Genomic DNA, 11,045 nt, shown 5'->3' with positions numbered 1-11,045 from the left:
ACGAATCACGTATTTCCACCTTTGTAGCCCACTATGTACTTTCGATATTTGAATTAGAGAAAAAAAAACTAGCTCCAAACCATGCACACCACAAGAGAAGAACAAAGACGACACACAAGCCCTTCTCTTGTGGTGTGCATGGTATGGCGCCAGATTTTTTCTCTAGTTAAAGTATGCACCAATTAGCCCAAAAAGAGGTTTAATACATTTTGGATATGTCAGTTATTGTTTCGAAAGTCAACACGAAGCCGTCGCCTATATCACCGATCACGGCTTCATACCAGTACAACTGAGGCCAACACCATCAACCACCACACACTACTGCTCCGACTGCACTACTATTAGGGTCGCAGCTCTTCTAGGCGCCTTTTCTGATCTCATACATACGTGCGTCTCTGAAGCCTCTGTGACAGGCGTTCATGTAGGGGACGGGTGCCCCTGGTGAAGGCCTTCCAGGTATATTGCCACCTAGTATTGCCAGGTGGCGCATAGCTGACGACGACGACGAAGTAGGGCTCGCGCCGTGAGGAATCTGTCGCGGTTTCTCCACTGTGCCCATTTTGTGCCGAGCCTGAGACAGTGGATCACTACCTGCTGTTCTGCCGCCGATTCTCTTCTTTGAGGAGGCGCCTATTAGAAATTCCGTTTCACCAGCTGGGTCTGCCTGTGACCACTGAGGTTGTTCTTTCCTTTGGCGCTACTTCGCTTGGACGAAGCAACAGGAGTGCGCGCTGTGCAGTTCAAAAATTTCTTGTAGAAACACAGCGACTCCCATGCTAATGTAAATTTTATTTATTTATTTTTCTATTTGTTTTCATTTTTCTGATTATCAAACAGTTCATTTATTATTAATATTATTATTATTATTATATTTTTATTTTATTTTATTTTTTATTTTTTTCTGTCTCTCTTTCAGTCAATACAAAATTGAACCATTCCATATGATGCATTCAAATTTGCACACAAAGCCGTCGTCCCATCTTCGATCTCCCATCTAACAGGACCCCTTTCGTTGCGTCGTCCAATCTGTCAGCCTATACCCTATTAATTCTCCTTTTCCTCTAAAGCTCCTAATCATTCCAACAGTTCACCGCCTTTGTCTTGGCCACTCCCCCGTAGTGGGTATGTGCCATTCTACTTGAGGCCAACCAACCAACCAACCTTTGCGTCCCCAGCTTGCCTGGCCTTGTCTGTCTTCGTGCCTAGTATTAAAGCTCCCTTCGTCAAAAGTACGCTACAGTCTGGTGCAGTGTGCCGGGTACTCGTGAGCCCATGCAAGAGACCCCTCCAGGCAGCCGGCGCGCCAGCCCTGTACCGCTTGGCAACCCGGTACATTGCTTCAGTCGGAGGATCCAGGGACTGCCTTCGGAGGTTGGACCATTAGAGAGCGGCGCCATAGAGACAGCCGCTCCTCCTCCTCTGAAAACCGCCGCTGCCGCGCCAACCCACTACACCTTGCAGACTCCGCGGATTCCCAAGACGTTCCTTGGGGAACTTTTTGAGAATGTGGAGGACTGGCGCCTTCACTTTGAACGCGTAGCTGCGTTTAACCAATGGGACAACGCAGCCAAACTCCGGAACGTTTACTTCAGCCTCGAGGATGGTGCTCGACCCTGGTTTGAAAAGCGAGAGGGCGTTTTAATCTGTTGGCATGAGTTCCGTCGTCGGGTGATGGAGGCCTACAGAAGCGTAGATCGTCGCGAACGAGCTGAGCGTGCACTACAATCTCGCAACCAGCTGCCGAACGAAAGCGTTCAGGTGTACGTCGAGGACATGACGCGCCTCTTCAGAAGAGCTGATCGGGCAAAGCCCGAAGAAAAGAAATTCCGCCATTCGATGCGTGGCGTCAAAGAACAGCTCTTCGCAGGCCTCATGCGCAGCCCACTATCGACCGTTGCTGCATTCCTTGCAGAGGCCGCGGCGATGGAAAAGGTTCTTCAACAACGTTCTGCGACTTACAACCGGCCCGTGTATGCTGCTGCAGTCACCGAATCGTTTTCCACCGCCGCGAGCCACCCTGACGATTTGCGCGAACTGATTCGCACCATTGTGCGTGAAGAGGTCCTCAAATTTTGCAGCCCTTCGCAGTCTGCGCTTGGTTCGATTTCCGCTCATGTTCGCGAGGAGGTGCAACAGGCGTTCAGGGGACCTACCGTCGAAACACCACCTCCGCCGAGAGACTACAGCCGTCCCACCTATGCCGAAGTTGCGAGGCGCCCGGCTGCAGCTTCGCCACCGCCGATTCCAGTAACACCTCCTGTACTCCAGTCCTCAGTTCCACCAGTGCCGTATTTCGACAATCGCCGAGCGCCCTTGCAGAAGGCCGATGTCTGGCGCACACCTGACAACCGGCCACACTACTTTCACTGCGGGGAACCTGGCCATCTCTACCGCAATTGCTGTTATCGACGCCTTGGTCTGCAGATCTTTCGAGCCGATTCGCGCGGACCCCAGTTTGGCCACCGGCTCCCTGCCATTGAAACTTCCTCGCGGAACAGCGAATTACCGCCCGTGCGCCGCATCAGCTGCGCTCATCTTCTCCGAGGCACTCTTCCCCGAACCAGCACAGCTCCTCGCGAGCGGCACAGGGTCACTCGCCCAGCCCTCACCGGGAAAACTGAGACCAGCGACCTTCGGGGGCGAGGTCGCTGGGAGTCGCTGCGCTGAAGACCTCCCGCCGCCGCCGGTACGCTCCGACCGTTAACAGATAGCACCGTCATCCGACCTAGACAGCTCCGTTTCTTTGGACATACCTGTTCTTCTCGCCAATCACAGACAGTGCATTAGTGGACACCGGGGCTGACTATTCAATTATGAGTGATAAATTGGCGACTCTTCTAACAAAAAGTGCTTAATCCTTGTTGTGTAGTGCATCTCCGTACTGCCGGTGGTCATCTCGTTACTCCAAAGGGTATTTGCACGGCTCGCGTTCAGATTCACGGATCTACGTTCGTCGTCACTTGTGCAGTTCTGTGCAACTGCTCCCGCGATCTCATTATCGGCATTCTGCAGGAGTATTGTGCTGTCATCGACCTCCGCCAAAGAATCACCACCTTTTCGACCAGTAAAGCGGCCCACCTCGCCGAATCTTGCCACCGCAGTGCCGCCCTTCGTGTTTCTGGAGAGAGTGTGACGTTTCCGCCAGGGAGCAGTGTTTTTGTTGAAGTCACTTGCAACGATTTGCATGACGCCGAAGCAGTCGCCGAGGCTAACCGTTCACTCCTGCTTACTCAAGGCATCTGCGCCGCTCGCAGTCTACTGACGCTTCATGGTGGCCGGTCTGCGGTCCTGGTCACTAATTTTTCTGATGAGTACCGGCACCTTTTTGCACCAACTGATGTCGCTTCTGCCGAACCTGTTATCGATTTTCCCGCTTGTTTTGCGTCCGCGGCAGCCGGCACTGACGAACCTTCCCTTGAAAACGTCGACAAACTGCCACCTGTCTCGGGAGCAACGCCTGGCTTTGGAACAGCTGCTGAAGGAATACAAGTCGTGCTTCGCTTCCTCCTCGAAGGTTCGTTAAACACCCATCAGGCAGCACCGCATCATCACCTTTGACGACGCTCGTCTTATACGACAGCAGCCTTATCGTGTTCTTGCTAAACAACGGGCGGTTAACCAAACTCAAGTTCAGGAAATGCTTGACGATGGCGTTTTTCAACCTTCCCAAAGCCCAAGGTCTTCACCTGTAGTCCTTTTTAGGAAGAAGGAAGGCACTCTCCGGTTTTGTGTCGACTATCGCAAACTGAACACTGTGACCAAAAAGGACGTCTACCCGTTGCCGCGCATTGACGAATCGCTCGATAGGTTACGGCGCGCTACGTACTTCTCATTCATTGACTTTAAGAGCGGCTATTGGCAAATTGAAGTAGACGAAATGGACCGCGAAAGATACGCCTTTGTGACTCCAGATGGCCTCTATGAATTTAAAGTGCTTCCTTTCGGTTTGTGCTCCACCTCGGCTACGTTCCAACGGATGATGGACACCGTCCTCACAGGCCTCAAGTGGAAAAGCTGTCTTGTTTACGTCGACGGCGTCGTCGTTTTTTCGGAAACGTTTTACCAACATCTCCAGCGCCTGCGGGCTGTCCTCGAAGCCCTCCGCTCGGCAGACCTTACCCTGAAGCCTCAGAAGTCAAACGCTGCTGCTACTGTCAAACACTACGTCAGAAGCTGCCGAGAATGCCAGCGCCGGAAGACGCCACCAATTAAGCCGTTGGGGTTTCTCAAGCCCGTTACAGCCTCTCGCGCTCCGTTCGACCAAATCGGCATGGACCTCCTCGGCCCTTTCCCTTTGTCGCAGGCCGGCAATAAGTGGATCATAGTTGCTATCGACTATTTGACGCGCTACGCCGAGACCAAGACAATTCCTCGTGGCATAGCCTCCAAAGTCGCGGAGTTTTTCATTTACAACATCGTCTACCGACATGGCGCACCTTCGCACGTGATTACCGACAGAGGGGCGGCGTTTACTGCGCAGCTAATCGGCCAAATTTTCCGGCTGAGCTGCACAACGCACCGCAAGCCTACCATCCGCAGAGCAATGGCTTGACTGAACGATTGAACAGGACCCTTGGGGACAAGTTGTCCATGTACGTAGATGTCCAACACAAAACTTGGGATGAGGTCCTGCCGTATGCCACCTTTGCCTACAACACCGCCCTGCAGGAAACTACGCGCTTCACCCCGTTTCCCCTTGTGTACGAACGCGAAGTCCAGAGCATGCTTGATGCCATGCGCCCGTGCCCAGAGGATGACCAACTTGCCCCAGACGCCCAACAATTTGCCCAACGTGCTGAATAAGCCCGTAAAGTGGCCGGCATGCACACCGGGCAACAGCAGAGCGCTGATGCGCGCCGTTACAACCTTCGCCACCGACAGGTTGACTACAAACCCGGTGACCAAGTCTGAGTGTAGACTCCTGTTCGTCGCCAAGGCTTGTGTGAGAAACTGCTCTGCCGCTATTTTGGCCCTTACCGAGTGGTACGGCGTGTGAGTGACGTTACCTATGAAGTGGTTCTGGACGGTGCGGCGCAACCGCGTCGCCGACGGCGCGATTCTGACATTGTGCACGTTGTGCGGCTTAAGCAGTACTATACACGGTGATGCAACCGTGGTGATGATTTCGCTCCCGTCAGTTGAGACACTTTGGTTTTTTTTTTGTTTTTTTTTACCCTTATGTCGACAGCGACAGCGCTTTTTTTTTTCTTCCTAAGGGGGGAATAATGCCACCTAGTATTGCCAGGTGGTGCATAGCTGACGACGACGACGAAGTAGGGCTCGCGCCGTGAGGAATCTGTCGCCTTTGCTGCCCCAGCTTGCCTCAACGTTACTAGATTGCTTTTTCAGTTTGCAAACTCCGACGCCGCAGATGTCGCCCTTGCCTGTACAGCCGAGCGGGGACGCTCTCGTCGCTGTTTGACCGGCTTCTCGATACAGTAGCCGCGCTGACCACGTCCGCGAAAACTACGGCGAAGCGTTTTCGTGCCGGGCGTTTCTTTCTTTGGTTAAACTGCGCTGCAAGTTGGTCGCTGGTCCTCTGTGTCCTTGCCAGATTTATATAAATGCCTTTCGAGCGACGCACCTCGTGCGGCGTTGGCTCCGGCTGCAACTCAACAGAAGCGCTACAGCCTCGGTGCACCCGAACTATGCGTCCGTGAGTCGGTGCGGCCAACCTGTCGACCTGTCGGCTCCCAAACCAAGTCAAGATAAGCGTTCTACGTAATGTGCGACCACAATTCACACTGACCATCGCCAAGGCTGCAAACATGGAAAGGGCTGAAAGAGTTAGAGAAGTGCAGCCTTGCTCGCTTGGGTGGAGCTCAGCACGTGTCGGCATTCTCTTGTCAGATACTGAACTGTGTTATTGCTAAAAGAACACTTTTTCTCTAGCACGTCTCTTGTCTCTAGTAAAAGCACGTCTCTTGTAACTTTTTGGCCCATTAAAAGTGGCCCCCATTAAGATGTATTTATTTTTTCCTATATGAATTGAATAAATTGAATAAACTGCTTTCAGTCTGACCAGTGCTGTTACCGTCATTTTTCTCGTTTTATGATCTTAATAAGTCGAAGTTTCATGGTGGTAGTCCTGCATCTCCCTGTAAAAATCACGTATGCATCGTTCACTGTCTTGCTTCAAACCGATGGTACTTGACCTTAGGTTTCGATATTTTCGGCAACATGCGACTTATTTACCGTGTCACGGCTCGCCGTATGCAAATAGTGATTTAGTTTGTAGGGAAGTTAATGGAACAAAAAACTATACCCCACCAAGAACCAGATGTCTCATCGAAATAGCTTATGATTCAGACATCCTGATCGTACCTATGCCACACAGGACCGTTCGCGCAGCCTTAATGCCGCTGTAGTTGCATATTCAGAATAACATTTGTGCGCTATCTTGGAAATATCTTCGTTAAACACGAATTACTGGCGTAAAATGGCGTGAAACGCGGCGCGCTCGTCTCATAGCGATAGTTCGTGTGACGGGAGACCGGCCGGAGCGGGCCAACAGCGTCGAAAGCGCCACCTCACGAAAGGGAGCCGAATGGGGCCACGTTCGGCCGCCGAATTGCAGCGGAGTTTGCAAACTGCCGAGGTAATCTAGTAACGTTGCTTGACTGGCCTTGTTTGTCTTCGTGCCTGGTATTAAAGCCCCCTTCGTCAACAAGTACGCTACAATATGCTTTAAGGATAAAGGTCTTTAAGTCAAAGACATTTGTGGTAAAGGCCTGTAAGAAAACTTCCTTTGGGTGAATGGCCTTTACGGCAAAGGAATTTATGGTGAACGCCTTCATGGTAAATGCTTACAAGAGTAGACGTGCGGGCTAGTTGGTGGTCCAAGCTTCTTAAAAAAAGCGCGAACTGCACAGGCGCAGACAGGAGAGACACACACAGCGCTGCCTTTTGGTTGAAGGCGTTTAAGTTGAAGCCTTATCGTAAAGGCCTTCAGTCCAAATGACTTGATGTAAAGGCCTTAAGGTGAAATGCCTTTAGCACATAAGGACCTTAAGTGTCCATCGTAACTAGTGGTGCTGCATTATACTCCGCGTTTAGCCATGCTGTTATGACTACTGTCGAGCATTTTTTTACCTAGGTGGTAGCAGGTCGTTCTGTAATGGCCGATTCACACGACGGACCGTTCGTCCGCGGCCCGCGCAGTACGTGTGCATACGTCAGCACTTTGAGAGGCGCGCTGTCGGCCGCCATCCATCCATGCATCTAGCGCGCCTCTCAAAGTGCTGACGTATGCACACGTACTGCGCGGGCCGCGGACGAACGGTCCGTCGTGTGAATCGGCCTTAAGCGGTTGAAGGGTATACTTTTAACGAACCGAGACTGTAGCTAGCGGAAGCTGCTAGAAGTTGTGAAGTATTGACGTGCAAAGTTACATGAGTCTACTGATAAATAATGGCTTCAATGCACGAAAGGAAATGGCAGCCAGCTCACGGGCCGTGCTAACTCATTTGCTATGGCGTTCGGCTAATAAGTTCAAGGACACCGGATCGAATGTCGGCAGCGACGGCCACATTTAGCACAAAGCTAAACGCTGACGAGCCCGTGAGGCATATTGATGTGCGTGCATGTTCAAAAACCGCAAGTGCTGCTTTCGTACGACGAACCCAACATACCATAACATAAATACCGCAGTTTCGGCTTTCTGTTGAGCGTCAAGACCTTTAGCTGTAAGTACAAAAGTTACTGAAAAGGCACCCTAGTGTTTGCTCTGTTGCTACATTCGACTAGCCCAAGTCGGCATTGTTTTGTTTTGTTAATTATCAAAAGGTTAATGCAATCACGTGACCACCCCGTGCATATAGCCGATGTCTCGCGCCAGCTTCACAGACATCGAGTGGGGTCCTGGTCTGATAAAGACGGCGAAAACACCTTGAAACGCCTTTCAAAAAAAGATCCTAAAATTACATGACGCGGCATCCTGCCATCTCAGCAGTAGTAGCCGCAGCAGTTATCATAAGCTTGAGCAAGGTATGATGCTGGGCGAGTGGGTAAGGCATTCTTTTGAAACACAACGCTGGCGGACAACGGACGAGAATGAAGACACACACGCAGCACATTGTGTGTCTTCTGTGCGTCTTCATTCTCTTCCGTTGTCCGCCAGCGCTGTGTTTCAAAAGTTATCATAAAGACGACACTTGAAATGTGCTAGAGGGCAATGTACTGATTAATGTCCGTGCACGTCAAACAACCACACGTGGTCGAAATAATATGGAGCATTCCGCTGTGGCGTTCTCATAGCCTCCAGTTACTTCGGGGTTTCAATCCTTTAAACTAGGAATGTCGCACATCATCCGTATTGCGGGAGGTCCATGGATGTAGCCGATGAAGATACTCGTGCCCTGAAATTAGGAAAGATTAGAACTGCGCGAATGGGACAGGACAGGAGAACTAGGAACACTGGAAAACAAGGAACACAGATGACAACACAGGCGTAGACTTCCAACTGTTTATTCGAAACCTCCTGCCCTGTCTCATTCGCGCAGCACTAATCTTTTCTGCAATGAACCAACCAGCCCGCAAGAACGTTCTATTTCCTGAAAGTAGAACGGTTGTAGGAGATAGGGGCCAATAACGTGAGGTCAGATAAACAGATGCATTGAGTGAAACAAAGGAAAACATGTCGGCCAAAAAGAATAATATCTGTCCTCGCGAATGCTCTCGGTACGCTGACTGCAAACGCACTGCACGACAGAACGCTTGATACCATCCCAACACATTTCTCACACCATAAAACACGCGTTGTAACTGTTACGAAACAAATTAAAAATAATCGTTCCGCTCATGTGCGCCAGCAGCGTTGAAAGGAAATCCTGCAATCTTGTACACTGATATTCGATGCGACAATGGTAAAGTATATTTTTTCCACTATGGTAGCAGTTCGCCGTGATTAATGAACACCACGCTGAGGAACTTGTCGAATAACCTTCGTTGTACGTGTTCGTGCATGTCTTCTTGGCGCTCCACCATAAATTTGAAGTAAGACTGACGGTTACAAAAGCTGGCCACCATCAACACCTAAAGCTCCATGTTAAAAGAGCAATTATTAGGAAACTCTTTTTAAGCTTCAATATATTAGAATGCCATTCTTAATAAAAGCAAAGCAATGAAGCGTCCATATTAATCTCAGGTAAATCTTCACAATATCGCTAGGGTCAGCTCCATAAGACACCGTATGCACTCCTAAGTGGTTCAACATGTCACATTCGTTGGCAACTTGACATCGGGAAGTGAAAAAGGAGTTTTGAATAGAGGAAAAGTTGCCTATCGAAGCCTGTGAGCTTCATTGGGCTATTAAGCACCTCAATACGATTGAGGTGCCCAGCAAAGCATATCGCTTACCTGTACTGGAATGGCGCAAAGGGGCGAACAGCGCGATGCGATACACGAAATGAAACGTTCACTTTTTATTACTATTAATGCTCGGCTGACACGGTAACATTTTGCAGCCTGAACGCTGTCATAAGTTAGCATTAGTAATTTTTTGAACAATGACGGAACTTTAGTGCGAACCCTTTGTCGGACAGGGCGACAAGGCGATGCTCTGTTAGGGTCCTCGAACCAGCCTCATCTCGGAATCTTTATCGAAGCTCTCTCCAAAAGGTGTGATACGTGGAACCTTGGTAAAGTAGCAGCGGTAGTCACTGTCCTATATGAAAAGGCTCAAAAGTGATGTGGAGGAAAATATTTCCGCGCTGGCATCGTTTGTGCCGTTCTCTTCCTTTATGTTCAGTGCTCAAAGTTGGTTGTGTGCTCTGGCGTGGTCGTGATCTCTATCTTAAGCAGAAAATATCTTCCGCTGGAAACATTCCCCCGATTTTCCTACCAGTTCTTAAATTCACCTGAACGTGAAGTAAGGCAAAGTGTAAACGCAGCAAATGTAATACATAAAATTCTTAAGAGATGAAACTCAGGCGAACTAAAGCGAAATTGCCGAAATGGTATGAAATGGCAGAAGAGCAATGTTCCAGGCTAGTTGGTAATGCATTTAAAGGAAGAAACAGCGCGACGAAACACGGACACACGAAGAAATGACACACACACGAGCGCTGACTCACAACTGAAAGTTTATTCTGATGTAAAGACCCTTAAAGGGAAAACATGAGGGGGTGGGTAACAGGGCTGCTCAGCGATAACCGGCAATCAGTGTGGTCGCGTCACAAGATGACACAAAAACACAACAGGGAACAAAATAAAGTTATAGGCGATAAAAAGACGGTGTAAAGAGCCGCGTAACAGTGGTCAGGCAGGTAACATTCACAAAAACTATGAAAAAGAAGCCAAAAGGGCGGGGAAAGGTACCTTTCCCCGCCCTTTCTTCAACAACTGGGACGATGCCACTAAACTTAGGTACGTTTTTTTCGCCTTGGAGAGAACAGAGAATGACACATGACAGAGAATGAGAAAGCTAGCCTGACGAACTGGGAAACCGTCAAGGAGAAGCTTCTCAAGACCTTCACAGACGTCGTGCGAAAAGAGAGAGCCCAGCAGCTCCTTCAGTCTCGCATACAACACCCAAACGAGACCGTTGTAGTGTATGTACACTGAGGAGATGAAGCGTCTCTTCCGGCGTGCCGACGCAAACTTGAAGGAATAAGAGAAGGTGAAGTTGCTTATGCGAGGAGTCAAAGAACAACTCTTTGCGGGCCTCGTACGGAACCCACCCAAAACCGTCGCGGAACTCGTCGAAGAGGCATCCACCATGGAAAAAACACTTGATGCCAGAGCCCGCCAGTATGACCGCCAGCAGCGCTTTTTGTCAGCAAGATGCAAGGATACCGCTAACATCGATAACCTGTGGGAGGTTATACATGAAATTGTGCGAGAAGAGCTCCGACGTTTGCTGCCAACAGGAACGCAGCCGCAGCTCACTTCGCTCACCAACGTAATCCGGGACGAGGTGCAACAGGGCTTGTGTGTGACACCGACCACCACGCAGCCTCTGGAGCCTCCAGCCATGACATACGCCGCAGCAGTGCGCCGTCCCCCACCTCGAAGGCGGGACCCAAGCCCCTATCGCCCTCAGCCAG

This window comes from Amblyomma mixtum, chromosome 2, assembly GCF_055824585.1.
Source record: "Amblyomma mixtum isolate Tamu chromosome 2, ASM5582458v1, whole genome shotgun sequence".
NCBI lineage: Eukaryota > Metazoa > Arthropoda > Arachnida > Ixodida > Ixodidae > Amblyomma > Amblyomma mixtum.
Note: the sequence above shows the minus strand (reverse complement) of the source record.